Consider the following 17,225-nt stretch of genomic DNA (forward strand, 5'->3'; position numbering starts at 1 on the left):
TGGAATATAATGCGGAAAAATGTAAGGTTGTCCACTTTGGTAAGAGGAATAAATGTGCAGAGTATTTCTTAAATGGTAAGAGATTAGGAAGTGTAGATGTACAAAGGGACCTGGGTGTCATTGTCAATAAGTCACTGAAAGCTAACATGTAGATGCAGCAAGCAATTAAGAAGGTATGTTAGCCTTTATTGCGAGAAGATTTGAGTACAGGAGTAGTGAAGGCTTGCTTCAATTGTATAGAACTTTTGTTCAACCACACCTGGAGTACTGTGTGCAGTTTTGGTCCCCTTACCTTAGGAAGGATATTATTGCCATAGAGGGAGTGCAACGAAGGTTCACCAGAAATAAAAAACTTAAAGTGCTGGAAAAACTCAGCAGCATATGTGGAGAGAGAAGCAGAGTTAACGTTTCAGGTCAGTGACCCTTCTTCAGAACTGGCAGATATAAGAAACGTAAAAGATTTTAAGCAAGTAAAGCGGGAGTGGGGCAAGAGATAACAAAAGAGAAGGTGTTGATAGGACAAGGTCACAGAATAGCTGACCAGAAGGTCATGGAGCAAAAGCAGACAATATTTTAATGGTGTGCTGAAAGACAAAGCATTAGTACAGATCGGGTATTAATGGACTGAAAACTGAAGCCACAAGCACAAACATGAAAAAAAGAGTGGGCAGGCATAGTAGAAACAAACTGAACAGACCAAAATAAAATATAATAAAAAGAAAAGAAAAAAAAGAAAAAAGAAAAAATAACTGAAGATAAAAGTAAAATGGGGGGCCTGTCATGCTCTGAAATTATTGAACTCAATGTTCAGTCCAGCAGGCTGTAGCATGCCTAATCGGTAAATGAGATGCTGTTCCTCGAGCTTACGTCGATTTTCACTGGAATACTGCAGCAATCCCAGGACAGAGATGTGAGCATGTGAGCAGCGGGATGCGTTGAAATGGCCAGCAATCGGAAGCTCAGGGTCATGCTTTCGGACTGAGCAGAGGTGTTCTGCAAAGCGGTCACCCAGTCTCCGTTTGGTCTCCCCAATATAGAAGAGACCATACTGTGAGCAGCGAATATAGTACACTATATTAAAAGAAGTACAAGTAAATCGCTGCTTCACCTGAAAGGAGTGTGTTTGAGGCCTTGGAAAGTGAGAAGAGAGTAGGTAAATGGGCAGGTATTACACCTCCTGCGCTTGCAGGGGAAGGTGCCGTGAGAAGGGGACGAGGTGGTGAGGGTAATGGAGGAGTGGACCAGGGTATTGCGGAGGGAATGATCCCTTCGGAATGCTGACAGGGGAAGGGAGGGGAAGATGCCTTTGGTAGTGGCTGGAGGTGGCGCAAATGGCAGAGAACAAAGAACAAAGTACAAAGAACAAAGAACAAAGAACAGTACAGCACAGGAACATGCCATTCGGCCCTCCAAGCCTGCGCCGATCTTGATGCCTGCCTAAACTAAAACCTTCTGCACTTCCGGGGACCGTATCCCTCTATTCCCATCCTATTCATGTATTTGTCAAGATGTCTCTTAAAAGTCATTATCGTACCTGCTTCCACCACCTCCCCTGGCAGCAAGTTCCAGGCACTCACTACCCTCTTTGTAAAGAACTTGCCTCGCACATCCCCTCTAAACTTTTCCCCTCTCACCTTAAACCTATGTCCCCGAGTAACTGACTCTTCCACCCTGGGAAAAAGCTTCTGACTATCTACTCTGTCCATGCCACTCATAACTTTGTAAACCTCTATCATGTCGCCCCTCCACCTCCGTCGTTCCAGTGAAAACAATCCGAGTTTATCCAACCTCTCCTCATAGCTAATGCCATCCAGACCAGGGAACATCCTGGTAAACCTCTTCTGTACCCTCTCCAAAGCCTCCACGTCCTTCTGGTAGTGTGGTGACCAGAATTGCACGCAATATTCTCAGTGTGGCCGAACTAAAGTTCTGTACAGCTGCAGCATGACTTGCCAATTTTTATACTCTATGCCACGACCGATGAAGGCAAGCATGCCGTATGCCTTCTTGACTACCTTATCCACCTGCGTTGCCACTTTCAGTGACCTGTGGACCTGTACGCCCAGATCTCTCTGCCTGTCAATACTCCTAAGGGTTCTGCCATTTACTGTATACTTCCCACCTGCATTAGATCTTCCAGAATGCATCACCTCACATTTGTCCAGATTAAACTCCATCTGCCATGTCTCCGCCCAAGTCTCCAACCGATCTATATCCTGCTGTATCCTTTGACAATCCTGATCACTATCCGCAACTCCACCAACCTTTGTGTCATCCGCAAACTTACTAATCGGACTAGCTACATTTTCCTCCAAATCATTTATATATACTACAAAGAGCAAAGGTCCCAGCACTGATCCCTGGGGAACACCACTAGTCACATCCCTCCATTCAGAAAAGCACCCTTCCACTGCTACCCTCTGTCTTCTATGACTGAGCCAGTTCTGTATCCATCTTGCCAGCTCACCTCTGATCCCGTGTGACTTCACCTTTTGTACCAGTCTGCCATGAGGGACTTTGTCAAAGGCTTTACTGAAGTCCATATAGGTAACATCCACTGCCCTTCCTTCATCAATCATCTTTGTCACTTCCTCAAAAACCTCAATCAAATTAGTGAGACATGACCTCCCCTTCACAAAACCATGCTGCCTCTCGCTAATAAGTTTGTTTGTTTCCAAATGGGAGTAAATCCTGTCCTGAAGAATCCTCTCTAATAATTTCCCTACCACTGATGTAAATTGTCACCGGCCTGTAATTTCCTGGATTATCCTTGCTACCCTTCTTAAACAAAGGAACAACATTGGCTATTCTCCAGTCCTCTGGGACCTCACCTGTAGCCAATGAGGATGCAAAGATTTCTGTCAAGGCCCCAGCAATTTCTTAAACAAAAATAAGAAATGCTGGAATCACTCAGCAGGTCTGGCAGCATCTGTGGGAAGAGAAGCAGAGTTAACGTTTCGGGTCAGTGACCCTTCTTCGGAACTGACAAATATTAGAAAAGTCACAGGTTATAAGTAGGTGAGGTGGGGGTGGGGCAAGAGATAACAAAGGAGAAGGTGCAGATTGGACCAGGCCACATAGCTGACCAAAAGGTCACGGAGCAAAGGCAAACAATATGTTAATGGTGTGTTGAAAGACAAAGCATTAGTACAGATTAGGTGTAAATACACTGAATATTGAACAGCAGCAAGTGCAAACCTGAAGAAAAACAACCTGAAAAAAACAGTGGGTAAGCAAACTGAACAAACTAAGATGAAATGAAATAAATGCAAAAAAAGATTGTAAAAAATGTAAAAAAGAATGCAAAAAAAAGGAAGAAAAAATAACTAAAAATGAAAGTAAAATGGGGGGCTGTCATACTCTGAAATTATTGAACTCAATGTTCAGTCTGGCAGGCTGTAGTGTGCCTAATCGGTAGATGAGATGCTGTTCCTCGAGCTTGCGTTGATGTTCACTGGAACACTGCAGCAATCCCAGGACAGAGATGTGAGCATGAGAGCAGGGGGGAGTGTTGAAATGGCAAGCAACCGGAAGCTCAGGGTCCTGCTTGCGGACTGAGCGGAGATGTTCCGCAAAGAGGTCACCCAGTCTGCGCTTGGTCTCCCCAATTTCCCCAGCAATTTCTTCCCTTGCCTCCCTCAGTATTCTAGGGTAGATCCCATCAGGCCCAGGGGACTTATCTACCTTAATGCTTTGCAAGACACCCAACACCTCCTCCTTTTTGATAATGAGATGACTGAGACTATCTGCACTCCCTTCCCTAGGCTCATCATCCACCAAGTCCTTCTCTTTGGTGAATACTGATGCAAAGTACTCATTTAGCACCTTGCCCATTTCCTCTGGCTCCACACATAGATTCCCATCTCTGTCCTTGAGTGGGCCAACCCTTTCCCTGGTTACCCTCTTGCTCTTTATTTTTGTATAAAAAGCCTTGGGATTATCCTTAATCCTGTTTGCCAATGACTTTTCATGACCCCTTTTAGCCCTCCTGACTCCTTGCTTAAGTTCCTTTCTACTGTCTTTATATTCCTCAAGGGATTCGTCTGTTCCTAGCCTTCCAGCCCTTATGAATGCTTCCTTTTTCTTTTTGACTAGGCTCACAATATCCCGCGTTATCCAAGGTTCCCGAAACTTGCCAAACTTATCCTTCTTCCTCACAGGAACATGCTGGTCCTGGATTCTAATCATCTGACATTTGAAAGACTCCCACATGTCAGATGTTGATTTACCCTCAAACAGCCTCCCCCAATCTAAATTCTTCAGTTCCTGCCTAATATTGTTATAATTAGCCTTCCCCCAATTTAGCACCTTCACCCGAGGACTACTGTTATCCTTATCCACAAGTACCTTAAAACTTATGGAATTATGGTCACTGTTCCCGAAATGCTCCCCTACTGAAACTTCAACAACCTGGCCGGGCTCATTCCCAAATAATCGGTCCAGTATGGCACCGTCCCTAGTTGGACTATCTACATATTGTTTCAAGAAGCCCTCCTGGATGCTCCTTACAAATTCTGCCCCATCTAAGCCCCTCGCACTAAGTGAGTCCCAGTCAATATAGGGGAAGTTAAAATCACCCACCACTACAACCCTGTTACCTTTACATCTTTTCAAAATCTGTCTACATATCTGCTCCTCTACCTCCCGCTGGCTGTTGGGAGACCTGTAGTAAACCCCCAACATCATGACTGCACCCTTCCTATTCCTGAGCTCCACCCATATTGCCTCGCTGCACGACCCCTCCGAGGTGTCCTCCCGCAGTACAGCTGTGATATTCTCCTTAACAAGTAATGCAACTCCCCCACCCCTTTTACATCCCCCTCTATCCCGCCTGAAGCTTCTAAATCCTGGAACATTTAGCTGCCAATCCTGTCCTTCCCTCAACCAAGTCTCTGTAATGGCAACAACATCATAGTTCCAAGTACGAATCCAAGCTCTAAGTCATCTGCCTTACCTGTTATGCTTCTCGCATTGAAACAAATGCACTTCAGACCACCAATTCCGCTGTGCTCCGCAACATTTCCCTGCCTGCTCTTCCTCTTAGTCTTACTTGCCTTATTTACTAGTTCCCCCTCATTTATTTCACTAGCTGTCCTACTGCTCTGGTTCCCACCCCCCTGCCACACTAGTTTAAACTCTCCTGAGTGACGCTAGCAAACCTCGCAGCCAGGATATTTGTGCCCCTCCAGTTTATATGCAACCCGTCCTTCTTGTACAGGTCCCATTTGTCCCTGAAGAGATCCCAATGGTCCAGATATCTGAAACCCTCCCTTCTACACCAGCTGTTCAGCCACGTGTTTCGCTGCACTATCTTCCTATTTCTAGCCTCACTGGCACGTGGCACAGGGAGTAATCCCGAGATTACAACCCTAGAGGTCCTGTCTTTTAACTTTCTACCTAACTCCCTGAACTCACCCTGCAGGACCTCGTCACTCTTCCTGCCTATGTCATTGGTACCTATGTGTACCACAACGTCTGACTGTTCACCCTCCCACTCCAGAATGCCCCCTGTCCGTTCAGAGACATCCTTGACCCTGGCACCAGGGAGGCAACATACCATCCTGGAGTCTCTTTCACGTCCACAGAAGCGCCTATCTGTGCCCCTGACTATAGAGTCCCCTATAACTATTGCTCTTCTGAGCTTTGTCCCTCCCTGCTGAACAACAGTGCCAACCATGGTGCCACTGCTCTGGCTGCTGCTGCTGTTTTCCCCTGATAGGCCATCCCCCCCAACAGTATCCAAAACGGTATACTTGTTGGAGAGGGGGATAGCCACAGGAGATTCCTGCACTGACTGCCTGCCCCTTCTAGCGGTCACCCATCTATCTGCCTGCACCTTGGATGTAACCACTTCTCTAAACCTCCTGTCTATAACGCTCTCTGCCACCTGCATGCTCCTAAGTGCATCCAGTTGCCGCTCCAACCGATCCATGCGGTCTGTGAGGAGCTGCAACTGGGTACACTTCCTGCAGATGTAGTCGTCCGGAACGCTGGAAGCATCACGGACCTCCCACATCTCACACTTGACCCCTCTAACTGACATTTCCAGCACTAATTAATAAATTAATTTAAGATAAATAAATCTTATTCAATCCTTACTAAATTGTTATAACTATATGGTCCCTAGTGCTAGATTCCTACAATAAATATTAAATGCTAACTAAATACAGTAATCTCCTCCCTCTGGTTTAGTTACTCTACTTATTAATTATCTTTTGGATATCCTTTGGATATGGAGGCTGATGGGGTGGAAAGTGAGGACAAGGGGAACTCTGTCGCGGTTCTGGGAGGGAGGGGAAGGGGTGAGTGTAGAAGGTTCACCAAACTTGTTCCCGGGATGGCAGGACTGTCCTATGAAGAGAGATTGGGGGAACTAGGCCTGTATTCTCTCGAGTTTCGAAGAATGATAGGTGATCTCATTGAAACCTACAAAATACTTAAAGGGATAGACAGAGTAGATGCAGCTAAGATGTTTCCCCCAGTTGGGGACTCTAGAACCATGGGACACAATTTCAAAATAAGGGGGAAGCCACCTCGGACAGAAATGAGGAGAAACGCAGACAGTTGTGAATCTTTAGAATTCTCTACCCCAGAGGGCTGTGGAAGCTCAGTCATAGAGGATGTTTAAAGCAGAGATTGACAGATTTCTAAATACAAATGACATAAGGGGAAAAGAGGATAGTGTGGAAAAAAGTCATTGAAGTGGAAGATCAGCCATGATCATATTGAATGGTGGGGCAGGCTCGATGGGCTGAATAGCCTACTCCTGCTCCTCTGCTCCTATGTTCCAAAAATTAAAATTAAACTGAGACATAAAAATGAGGCACATGCTGAACCTGCAAAAGAAAATCAACCAAAATACAGAAAATATAGATGGAAATAAAAACAAATCTAGAAAGACAGAGAATGGAATCTTATTAGTCGCATGGAGGTAGGGTTGGAGGAGGGACCGGGAGCAAAATTTGAAAATAACACGTTGGGTTGGCTTCCCGACATGTTCCCACCTCCGAGCAATCTTGCAGCAGGTGGGGTCAACATGGCGGCAGCAACCCAAACGGCAGTGGCGGGTAGCCAATTAGGCCAATTTAAGGAACCAAATGTGGGCAAGACCCTGACACCGCCGACAGCTTCCCGAGGATGGCTGGGCCCCCACTGAGGTCAGAGCCCAGAAGGTACCTGTAGGAGGCTTCCAGCGGCAGGCCAGGGGGCCATTGACACCTCCTCTCAATCCCTCCATCACGGAGCCATTGGGATGAGAAGGCCACAGCCATGAGGAGGGCTGTCAATGCTGGTCTGACAGCTATAGCCATTCTTTAATTTTACATTTTCTGAAGGCTTCAGAGCAAGCCTCCATTTTGAGGCACGCTCAAGGTCCCTTACTGGCCTCAGAAGCGCCCACCCCTCCTGCGACTACTGGCCATCCAGAGCTTCAGGCCCTCTGATTGGGCCTCCCATCACCAGAACCACTACACCCCCACTGACCCCCCCAGCCATCCTTAATTGGATGGCAAATGTGGGGGCAGCCTCTTCACTGGCTGCCTCCCATAAGATCACAAGGCCATGTGGCCAGCCAACACCAGCTGGATCGGTTGCCACGTTTGTTCCCAACAGCAGAAAAATTTCAAAGTTGGTAAGATTCCTCCCAAAGACTGCAAAAAAGAGTGATAGCGAACATAAAAGAAAATAGTCAAATGTTTTATAAAGAGTAAAAGAACAGTTAAAGAAAACATAAGGCTGAACAGAGACAAAACAAGGAAATCTAATTGAGATGAAGATTTTAAATCGGTATTTTGTCTCAGCTTCCTCAGAAGAGTTTGACAGTGTCATAGAGTTACACAGCACAGAAACAGACCCTTCGTCCCATCGTGTCTGTGCCGGCCATCAAGCACCTAACTATTCTAATCCCATTTTCCAGCACTTGGCCCGTAGCCTTGTATGCTATGACATTTCAAGTGCTCATCTAAATATGTCTTAAATGTTGTGAGGGTTCCTGCCTCTACCACCTCTTCAGGCAGTGTATTCCAGATTCCAACCACCCTCTGGGTGAAAACATTTTCTTCAAATTCCCTCTAAACCTTCTGCCCCTTACCTTAAATCTATGCCTCCTGGTTATTGACCCCTCCACTAAGGGAAAAAGTTTCTTCCTGTCTACCCTATCTACCCTATCTATGCCCCTCATAATTTTGTAAACCTCAATCAGGTCCCCCCTCAGTCTTCTCTGCTTTAAGGAAAACAACCCTAGCCTTTTCAGTCTCTCTTCATAGCTGAAATGCTCCAGCCCAGGCAACATCCTGGTGAATCTCCTCTGCACCCTCTCCAGTGCAATCACATCCTTCCTATAGTCTGGTGAGCAGAACTGTACACAGTACTCCAGCTGTAGCCTAAATAGCATTTTATACAGCTCCATCATAACCTCCCTGCTCCTATATTCTATGCCTCAGCTAATAAAGGCAAGTATCCCATATGCCTTCCTAACTACCTTATCTACCTGCGCTGCTGCCTTCAGTGATCTATGGACAGGTTAACCAAGGTCCCTCTGACCCTCTGGACTTCCTACGGTCCTATCATCCATTGTATATTCCCTTGCCTTGTTCGTCCTCCCAAAATGCATCACCTCACACTTCTCAGGATTAAATTTCATTTGCCACTGCTCCGCCCATCTTACCAGCCCATCTATGTCATCCTGTATTCTAAGGCTTTCCTCCTCACTATTTACGACACAACCAATTTTCATGTCATCTGCAAGCTTACTGATCATACCTCCTATATTCACGTCTAAATCATTAATATACACTACAAATAGGAAGGGTCCCAGCACCGATCCTTGTGGTACACCACTGGTCACAGGCTTCCACTCGCAAAAACAACCCTCGACCATCACCTTCTGCCTCCTGCCACTAACCCAATTCTGGATCCAATTTGCCAAATTGCCCTGGATCCCATGGGCTCTTACCTTCTTAACCAATCTCCCATGCAGGACCTTATCAAAAGCCTTACTGAAGTCCATGTAGACTACATCAATTGCTTTACCCTCATCTACACATCTAGTCACCGCCTCGAAAAATTCAATCAAGTTAGTTAGACACAATCTCCCCCTGTCAAAGCCATGCTGACTTTCCCTGATTAATCCCTGCCTCTCCAAGTAGAGATTAATCCTGTTCCTCAGAATTTTTTCCAATAGCTTCCCTACCACTGATGTTAGACACACTGGCCTGTAATTACCTGGTTTATCCCTGCTACCCTTCTTGAATTTTGGTACCACATTCGCTGTCCTCCAGATCTCTGGCACCGCTCCTGTGGCCAGAGAGGGTTTGAAAATTTGTGTCAGAGCCCCTGCTATCTCCTCCCTTGCCTAACCTAACAGACTGGGATACATCTCATCTGGGCCTGGAGATTTATCCACTTTTAAGCACGCTAATATTTCCTCCCTTTCAATGTTAATGTGTTCAAGTCTATCACAATCACCCTCCCTGATCTCTACACCTACATCATCCTTGTCCATAGTGAACACAGATGAAAAGTAATCATTAAAAACTCACCTATGTCCTCCGGCTCCACACACAGATTGCCACATTGGTTCCCAATGGGCCCTACTCTTTCTCTGGTTATCCTCTCCTTAACATATTTATAAAACGCCTTAGGATTTTCCTTTATCTTGCCCACCAGTGTTTTTTCATGTCCCCCTTCGCTCTCCTAATTACATTTTTAAGTACCCCCTACACTTTCTATACTCCTTTAGTGCCTCCACTGTTTTCAGTGCTCTGAATCTGCCATAAGCCTCCTTTTTTTTCCTTATCCAATCCTCTATATCCCTTGACATCCAGGGTTCCCTGGACTTGTTAGTCCTACCCTTCACTTTAACGCGAACATGTTGGCTCTGAACTCTCACTGTTTCCTCTTTGAATGACTCCCACTGGTCTGATGTAGACTTTCCTACAAGTAGCTGCTCCCAGTCCACTTTAACCAGATCCTGTTCTTTCATATTGAAATCGGCCTTCCCCCAATTCAGTACCTTTATTTACGGTTCATCTTTGTCTTTTTCCATAGCGACCTTAAATCTTGGTCACTATCCCCGAAATGCTCCCCCACTGACACTTCTATCACTTGTCCAGCTTCATTCCCTAGGATTAGGTCCAGTACTGCCCCTTCTCTTATAGGACTTTCTACATGCTGGCTCAAAAAGCTCTGCTGTGTGCACTTTAAGAATTCCACCCCCTTTAAGCCTTTTGCACTAAGACTATCCCAGTTAATATTGGGGAAGTTGAAATCCCCGACTATCATTACCCTATTATTTTTGCACCTCTCTGAGATTTGCCTACATATCTGCTCCTCTATCTCTCCCTGACTGTTTGGAGGCCTGTAGTACACTCCCAGCCAAGTAACTGCCCCCTTTTTGTTTTAAGTTCTACCCATATGGCCTCATTTGAGGAACCTTCTAAGATATCATCCCTCCTTACTGCAGTAATTGATTCCTTGATCAACAGTGCAATGCTACCTCCTCTTTTACCCCCTCTCCTGTCACGCCTGAAGATTCTATACCCTGGAATATTGAGCTGCCAGTCCTGCCCCTCCCTCAACCATGTCTCAACCAAAAGTGTAATGAAAGGGTGCAAAAGAAGGGAGTGGAGCAATTACATAGGAGAGCTCCTGAAAAGGAATTGGTACCAAAAACGTTAATGGCAGTCAAAGTGAAAATGGCACCAACCCTGATGGCTGTGGAAAGTTAGGGAGCAGCAGACACAGACCACCATATTTCAGACATCCTTGAATATGGAAGTTGTAGCAAAGGGTTGTCAATGTGACACTTCTGTTCAAAAAGGTAGAAAGAGATAAACAAGGTTACTGAAGATTAGATTAACAGCAGCCATGGGTATGCTGTTAGATTTGGAAGAAGAATGAAAGGAAATTTATATTAAATGCTAAAACTTTAAAAGGAGCTGGGGTTGGTCACTGGAGTTCAGGTGCACAAATCTTTAAAATTGGGTAGACAAATTGATAAAGCTGTACAAAGGCATATGGGATTCTAGGTTTTATAAATATGAGCATGAGTACAAAAGTAGAGTAATTCTAATATAATATACAAATCAATGGTTCGGTCATTGCAAGAATATGTCTAGTTTTGGGCATTTACTATAGGAAGTATGTCAAAGTCATGCAGAGGATACAAGAAGTGATTCACTTATGTGATACCAAGGATGAGAGGTTTTATTTATGGGAAGTGATCGGAGAAACTGGGGCTCTTTTCACTAGAACAGGGATGATTAAGCTCAGACTTGATAGAGGTGGTCAAAATTATGAGGGGCTATGATAAGGTAAGTCGGGGAAAACTATTTCTATTCATCGGTGAGTCAATAACCAGAGGGTCTAAATCTAAGATCATCACTAAAAGAACAAAGGGAAACAATGAGGTTTTTTTTACACATGGATCTTGTGAGGACATAGAAGCCCCAAACAGAAACAGCTGTGGAAACAGAATCCGTGATAGCTTTTGAGAGGAAAGTGAATAAATATTTGGAAAAGAAAAATCTTAAAGGGTATGTGGAAAGGGCAAGGGAATGGAAGTAAATAAATAGCTCTTTCAGAGAGCCAGCATAAATACCATGAGCCAAATGGCCTCCTTCTATGATTCTAAGTAAAACTGCTCGAGAATAATTTACCTACACCAATTTAAATGGTAAACATACTTAGCCATTCCCCTTAATAAAGAAGAACCTTTATGTAAAGATTTTACCTCTGTTTAACTTCAACATCTGCAGATGCAAATTATTCAGGAGTCTCGTAAATGCTCCGCATCTGCTTTATTTTCCTTCTGACTATTACTTTATAGCATTCAATTGGATACATGCCACTGAAAATTAATAAGCATATGATATTCAATAAACTTTGCTGACCGGCAAATTGCCACTTAGCAGCAATTGAAATTTCAGGAGCCTCCAGGTGCAGTTAATTTCCTACTAATACTATAAATTCCATACAGTATGCTCAATAAGTCTCTGTCTTCTACATCTGTAGAGTTCAATATGAGAGCTTCAGGTTTGGGTTAAATTGTGGTATTTTCATTTCTGTAACTAAGGATTCCAGATGATTGCGTAAAAGTCTCCATTATCTGCTGATTCTAAAACATGGATTATAAAACGAATGCCAATTTTTAACTCAGTTCCAAGTGAAAGGGAATTCACAGCACAAACTGCATAAATTGATACAAATTGATATGGTCACTTAGATTAATGAATGGTTGTGGTTTGAAATATGCAGAAATGGATTCTCGTGCAACAGAGTAGAAAGCACATTATTCTGTTTCTGATTGTAACATTCTTGAATATCGGGTGTAAAGGATTGAACAGCCATTATACAAACTGCTCAGATTTAGACCTAATGGCCACATGATCCCCTGCATTCAATATTCTAATCCATGCTCTCAGTGCATAATGCTCTGCATTAGGAGTAAAAAATGACTGTCAAGTTCGTACAACTAATTACATTTAATCTAAGACTGTTACTTTTCTGGTGATATTACAGATTATTGCTTAACAAACCGACAATTATTACTCCATCGTTAATCCTTAAGGTGTCAGCCTTGGCTCAATGGGTAGCACTCTTGCCTCTGAAAAGGTTGTAGGTTCATGTCCCACTCTAGAGACTTGAGTACATAATCTAGGCTGACACTGCAGTGCATTACTGAGAGAGTGCTCTTCTGTCGGAGGTACCTCCTTTCGGATGAGACTTTAAATCGAGGCCTGTCTGTCCTCTCAGGTCAATGTAAAAGATCCCCATGGCATTATTTTAAAGGGGAGTTCTCCTCAGGTCCTGTCCAATAATATTCAACCACAATTATTAAAACAGGTTACCTGGTCACTATCATAATGCTGTTTGTGTGATCTTGCTGTGTTTCCTACATTACAGCAGTGACTATATTTCAAATATACTTTATTGTCTGTAAACCACTTTGAGACGTTCTGAGTTTATGAAAGGCACAATATAAATGCACTCATTGGGAGGCCACTCCGATGCTGCGAAGATCCGGTTGTTCACCTTTCTCCAGCCTTTCTGATTTCCCTCTCGGTCCCACCTCCACAGTTCTCATAAGATTCCGCCATTACAGAGCACGCTGGAGTTCTTGGAGCAAGCTAGGGAGTCACAGGTAAGCATGTTTTTAAACTTGACACCCCCAGAAGAGTGTGTTGAGGTCAATTTGGGACCTACAGGTTGATGATCCCCAACAGCCAGAGGCCTGATCTCAAACACTTAATGTGCAGCTAAAGCCTGAGAGGCCTACAGCTGTGCTTCAATGTCATGTTCCTTCTGTTGGCACTGGGCACTTCCAGGATGTTGGTTTGCACAGAATGTGTCCCATGGCTTGGGACAGGAAATCCCTGTGCTCCTGTGCCAGGTCCAGCGCTGGTGCAGAAGAATAGGAAAAACCTACCTTTTGAGTTTTTACATTGAAAATAATGCATTTTGGTTCACGTTAAAACTTTATGCTTCACAATTGATCATCTTTAATGTAAAAGTAGGAAAAATAAGTGACAATTGGTTGTCAACGGGCCATCAGACAAAAGTTCTTCCCCTCCAACCTTGGCCCACATCAATACACAGGAAGCTCTACTCCCTCCAGACTCAGTTCACAGAACTATTTCACATCCCCACTCCAATCCCTCACTCAGTTCACGGAGGCACTGTCTCCTCCTCCAACACTTCCAGTTCATGTCGGCGTTCGTCACCCTCCCAATTCCAAGTGCCGGCTGGCACTTTCCTTTCCAACTCCCATCCCTGTTCAGTTTAGTGCTCCTGCTTCCCTCTTACCCTCCTCAGTTCAAGCTTGTTCCCCCACCCCCCCAACCCCACCACAGTGCGTTGCTTTCAATGGAAGGAAAATTGGGAGGAGTGTAAAACAGGCAGGAGACCCACCGCCACCCATCCCCCACCTCATGAGATTAGACAAAATCAACCAGCTCAAATTTTAGTTCTTCTCCTGCTCCCCCCAACACCACCCCGCCCCACCCGCTCCCATAACAGTGGATCTACTTCAGGCTGTAGAATGGTGTTTATGACCACAATCAACCTCACTTTGAGTTTCTGTAGATCAATAACAAGAAATACCTAAAGGAACAATTGAAAACTCAGCACAGGGTTGACATTATACACTTTCTTAGTAGTTAATTAATTACTAACTAATTAGCAACTCCAGGGATAGAATAAAAGACAAGCCTGTGGCTCGTACAATTCTGGAAGCCTATATATGAAGGAGAGAGATGTTAAAAGTAGTAGGTCAGAGGGACACAACTGGCGTAACTGCCATGATGTGCCCATCTAATATCTCCTTCATGAACTCTCCCAGGATTTGCAAGACCAGGGGAGTGGCAATGACAAGTACCCACAGCTTTAGGGTCATATCTAGAACTCCCAATATGACCCACAGGCTGCAAATTGCAGCTAAGGTTGACAATTTTAAGAGTAATACCCTAAAGTTTGAGGTGCACCATTTGGTGGCATCAGCAGATCCCTCTGAGATGCGAGAACTCCCACTATAGGACATGTCCACCCTTGGCCCTGTACTTCCTCAGGCCACTGGCCTTGTTTGGGCAGGCTCCACAGCCAGAAAAGCCCAAAGCCACCTCTGCGCAAAGCAGAGCCCCAGAGCATCCAGGACTCAGTCTAAATGCCAGTCCTTCTGATAAACTTGCATGTATGTTTGGTCCTGGTAAATTACAAGTAAGTTTTATTATTCTTATTCACATGGTGATAATTTTTGGTGTGTTTAGAATACATTATATTTTAGTGGGTAGAAAACCAATATGACTACATCTTCTATGGGGAATCGCAGTGGAATATATTTTCAGTGAGGCAGAATTAATTACGTACCTTACAGACATGATTATGAGAAAGAGTAAGCAAGGATGAAAGCAAACCTATGGAGATACTATGCTTTACCAGTATTTCTGTTGAATCCTGTTTTGAGTTTGAGTCTTCAGTCTAGATTTTATTTCTCTAACAATCCGTACATTCCAGCGTGAGAAAAAAGTATAGATGTGAATTCTTTCCACCCACTCCCCCACCCCTTATACTATAAAGATGATTCTGACCTGCAAGAACAAGATTGGAGAGAATCCTGTACATCAAACTATCCAGTGCTAGCACCGTCAGACTCTTCTAATTTCATGATTGCCTACGCCCATGGACTGTGGCACCCTGCTGATCTTCAATGCCACCTCCTCCACAGCACTCAGGGTGGCTATGACTGCAGGTCTATCCCCAATTCTCTGCCTCCCCCTGCAGTTGTGCACTCCGCTCTACTGGTCAAGCGCCCCCTTAATCACGATGGAGGGCAAATCCTCGGTGGAGGAAAAAGGAAGACATATTGGAAGCGCTAGTGTGGAAGTTTGCCTCCTCACAACAGATACAACAGAAACAGAGAAACTGAGAGAATGGAATGGAGTCCTTCAGGAATCGGGTTGTGAGGACGTGCAGTCGTGGTGGCTGTGGGAATCTGTGAAGTTATAGTGAATACTGGTCGATAGCCTTTCCCCAGAAATGGAGACAGAGAAGTCAAGAATGGGAAGGGAAGGGTCAGAGATGGATCATGTGAAGCCGAGGGAAGGGTGGAAATTGGAGTCAAAGTTGATGAAATTTTCCAGTTCAGGGCAACAGCAGGAAATGGCACCAATACAGTATTCAATGTACTAGAAAAAGAGGTGAGGGAAGGGGGGCTTGAGTAGGACTGGAACAAAGAATGTTTGATATATCCCGCAAAAATGCAGCCATAGATAGGATTCATATGGGTTCCCGTAGCAGCACCTTTTATTTGGAGGAAATGAATAGAGTTAAAGGAGAAGTTGTTCAATGTGAAAACAAGTTAAGCCAGATGGAGGAAGGTTGTGGGGATGGGGACTGGCTAAGCCTCTGTTTAAGGAAGAAACGGAGAGTGCTCAGACCATCCTGGTAGAGAGATTAAACATCCATAGTGAAAAAGAGACGCTTTCCCATTTACAACTCCCCTAGACACATCTTTCATTTCTTTCCTTGTCCCAATGTCACCCCCTTTTGCCTTGCATGATCATCCTTCTGTGCAAAAACAAAAAATGCTGAAAATGCTCAGCAGGTTTGGCAACACCTGTGGAGAAAGAAACAGAGTTAATGTTTCAGCTTGATGGCCTTACATCAGAACTGGAAAAAGTTATAGATGTGAGAGTAGTGTGAACAGTTGTTTTTATAATTGGAGGAAGGTATACACTGAGGTTTCCCAGAGGTCAGTACAAGGACCACTTCTTTTCATGAAAGTATTGTGAACTGTGAAGAGGATAGTGATAAACTTCAAGAGGATGTAGACAGACTGGTGGTTTAATCTGCAATATTTTGCTTTTGTTCTTGGAAGAAATCCTTGAGCACAAGCCTGTCACATAGGCAGGGCAGCAGCTATGCAGTTTCACCGTTTAAAGGCTTTCCAGCATGTCAATTTCAGTGATCAATGATTCCCCACTGTGCTCTCACCTTGCTTACCCTGAGGAGTTCCACACAGCTCAGGAAATCCATGTCGTGTTAAGGCTCAATTGCTTTGATACTTATCTATTTAAATCACTGACTAAAAATCTCCTTGGGGTTTCCCACTCATCTCAGAATGCACCCCAGTAAAAGCCAGAAGCAAGTGAGACCATGTCAGGGAATGGTAGTGGTGGTAAGCATCCATCAGTCTCAGAAGATAATGGACTACACCCGGAGTGTATGTCATTTCTGTGTTCAATATCACCTGTTGTGGCTGAAGAGGCCGAATCGTGAGTGGCAATCCCTTCCACAGCTGGCACAGGTAAGTGTCGTTGGCTTGATGTTGACTAATGATTTTTCCTTCTGCCAGGCTCTCTTTTCCACCATCTGGTCATTTCTTTCGTCCTCTGCTTTTCCCACACCTTTACTAACTGCTATTCGCCAGGAACTCTGGCCAACATCAAGGACATCCCATGCATCGACACTGATCCCAGTTAACTTGAGGTCTCACTTGCAGACATCCATGTATTGCAGATGTGGGCGACCTGTTGGTTGCATGCCAATAGCAAGCTCACCACACAGCATGTCTTTGGGGATCTGGCCATGATCCATTCAGTGCATATGACACAGGCAACGAAATCACTACTGACTCAAGAGGGCAAACAGGCTGGACATCTCGGTGCGCTGATGTACATCTATATTCGGCACTCTGTCCTGCCAGAAGATGCCCAAAATCCATCTGAGGC

The sequence above is a fragment of the Heterodontus francisci genome, chromosome 1, assembly GCF_036365525.1.
Source record: "Heterodontus francisci isolate sHetFra1 chromosome 1, sHetFra1.hap1, whole genome shotgun sequence".
Taxonomy (NCBI): Eukaryota; Metazoa; Chordata; class Chondrichthyes; order Heterodontiformes; family Heterodontidae; genus Heterodontus; species Heterodontus francisci.